This window comes from Trachymyrmex septentrionalis, unplaced genomic scaffold, assembly GCF_001594115.1.
Source record: "Trachymyrmex septentrionalis isolate Tsep2-gDNA-1 unplaced genomic scaffold, Tsep1.0 scaffold118, whole genome shotgun sequence".
Taxonomy (NCBI): domain Eukaryota; kingdom Metazoa; phylum Arthropoda; class Insecta; order Hymenoptera; family Formicidae; genus Trachymyrmex; species Trachymyrmex septentrionalis.
The window spans coordinates 157848-160641 of NW_017304310.1; positions in this window are offsets into that span (position 1 = coordinate 157848).

The window sequence follows — 2794 nt, forward strand, 5'->3', positions numbered from 1 at the left end:
GTGTAGAGCACGACGAATACCGCGCTGGTGTGCCGGAAGCATCACTCAGCATGCTGTCGCAAGTTGCTCCAACTGTCCTGAAGTATTAGAAAGATTCGTCGTTTATCTAGGAATAACAGAAGAGCAACCATGGAATGATTCGGAATCTACTATAATTGGAATATCTAGTGCTCGCCTTTAACCAATCGGTAACTTGGACAAATTCTGCTACGACTTTCTTTGATACGCAGTATCGTATATTTCGTATCACACCTAAAGCCTCAAGTTAGTTCGATACTGGGAAACTGGCCGAGCCTCCCTGAGATGTAACAGTACTCCAATACATGATTTCTAATAGATTGAAATTCTTATTCTCTTTTCTCTGTTCCCTGTTTCTTTTATTGTGCGGAACCGCTAAAGCCCCAGACACAATGCGAAAGAATAGCGATAGCAATAGAAACACGATTTCAACCTATCAGAAACTATTCAGTGATCCAGAGACAATCTGATCCAGAGACAATCTGATCCAGAGACAATCTGATTTTTGATAGATTGAAATCGTGTTATTTTTCTCGCTATCGCTATTCCTTTGCATTGTATCGGGATTTAAAGGGTGCCGTCCCATGTGCAGTCTAAAAGGTTGCAATACTTTCTTTTCAATTTTGGAATGCAGCTTGCTCTCCCGATTAGTTCTTACTTATAGACCCATAAATAAAAACTATCACTTGATGAATAAGCTGCAGTCTGAAATCCTTCGAGAAAAAAGTGTTGCAACTTTTAGGTTTCGACTGTACTACATGCACGGAATCGGAACGATGGAACGGATTTCTTATGGCACATGCGGTGCACTGCATTAATGCGCACTAAGTGCAAAGTTTTTCGGTGCCACGCATTCGAGTTGTGCGCACTGTCAGTGCGTTCAAGATGCCGTATTCGGCAAATGAAAACTGACTCAGTGTAGTGCTGAATTTGTATTCAGATCAACCGAATGAATCGAACGAGTTTAAGAAATATTGTATTGACATTTTTGTCAGTGCAGTTTGAACAAAATTAGTTAGGTAATAAAAATTACAAAATGGTGGATAAAGAAAGACTAAAATTATTTATTATAAATAAATGATTAGAAACAAGTAGTAGTAAGGCATTATAATATGAGTATTCGCATCCGCCATTTTTAGTCCTTTTCTCAATCCCTTGCTCTCTCTCTCTCTCTCTCTCTCTCTCTCTCTCTACTCCGCCGCTAAATTAAAAAGATTAAAGAGAGAATAAAAAGTGAGGAAGGAAATAAAAATGGCGGATGCAAATACCTATATTATAGTGTCTTAGTAGTAGCAATGATGACATAGAAGATATGCTATGTGTAATAAAAGAAGAAAGGTCAAAAGTTAAAAATTAAGTGGACATTGTGAATGAATATTCGAACAAAAATGTATATAATTATATATGATAAAAAACAAATACTATTGATAATGAAAATATTCATGTTTACTATTATTAGTTGTAATTTATGTTATTAGTTTCGGACTTAATTTTGCACCAGGTCACATCAAGCCAATGTAGTTCTGCGTATCATATCAGAGCAGCACCATGTCAGGGCAGCACCGTGTCAGGGCAGCACCGTATCAGGGCAGCACCGTATCAGGGCAACACTAGAACCGTATCAGTGCATATGTACTGAATGTGCCATTACTAGAAATAAGTTTACTAGCATTCCGTTCCGTAAGATATTTCTCTGTATCGGAATAACTGGAATCATGGTCGGAACGGTATAGAAATGATATGGAATCAACAGAATGTCATGTTGATTGCAGACTGTGTCGATCCGGTTATTGATGATTGAGAATTTGACAATTTTGAAGAAAAAAATTAATAATAATTCTTATTTTTCAATACGACATATTCTTGTTATATATACTCGTACATAGTCCAACTATAATGCTAGCAATTCTTTAAATAATTCCGATGTCATTCTGAAATAATTGAAAAACTTCACGATTGGTCGTTTGCATTTCAAGGATTAAATTGTCACTTGCGCCTTGGAGACATTTCATTCTTTAGTATTGTTTGTTTTGTCTCTTGGGAGTTGCTCGAGGTCGCTCCTAATGAAACCACTTGAAATATAGGATTCACACTACGTACGACATCCGTCATACGACATCTGACATTCATTGTTACGATGAATGTCGGACGTCGAATAACGAATTCTACATTTCAAATACGCTGGGTTTATTCGGCGATTCTGAGCACCTCTTAAGAAACAAAACGAACAATGCTATTATATAAACATTGATTGTATCCAGAATTTTTATTTTCTTGTATATTTCTGCTGTTGCAATGAAAAATTATAAGCGAAATAAAATTTTCACACACTTTTAAATATTGGAATAGCACGCCAACTTGACACATTTCTTGCTTTTCACAATAATTTTAACATTAGTAATAACATTACTTTTTCATCCATTGTTGTAGATTTACAAAATATGTTTCTGAATATTCGTTTCAATTTTTAAGTTGAACTAACTTAGCTGAACATGCCATTCCGTTCCATAAAAATTTTCTCTACCCGTCCTATGTAACCGCAATGGAATTTTGGTAACAAAATATATTTTACTTTCATAATTCAGTATTTTTGGATATTCAAAGCAGAGGGAAACCTGAGAGAGGATATGACGGCTCAAAACCTGTAACCGCAAAATGCTGTCGCACACTACTGCCCTCTGACAAAGTGGATGTAAATTAATTGATTTATCTCCAGCTTTGACAAATAGATGATGTGTCTAAGAAAAGTGAACGTTGCTATGTAATAAGTAAGAAA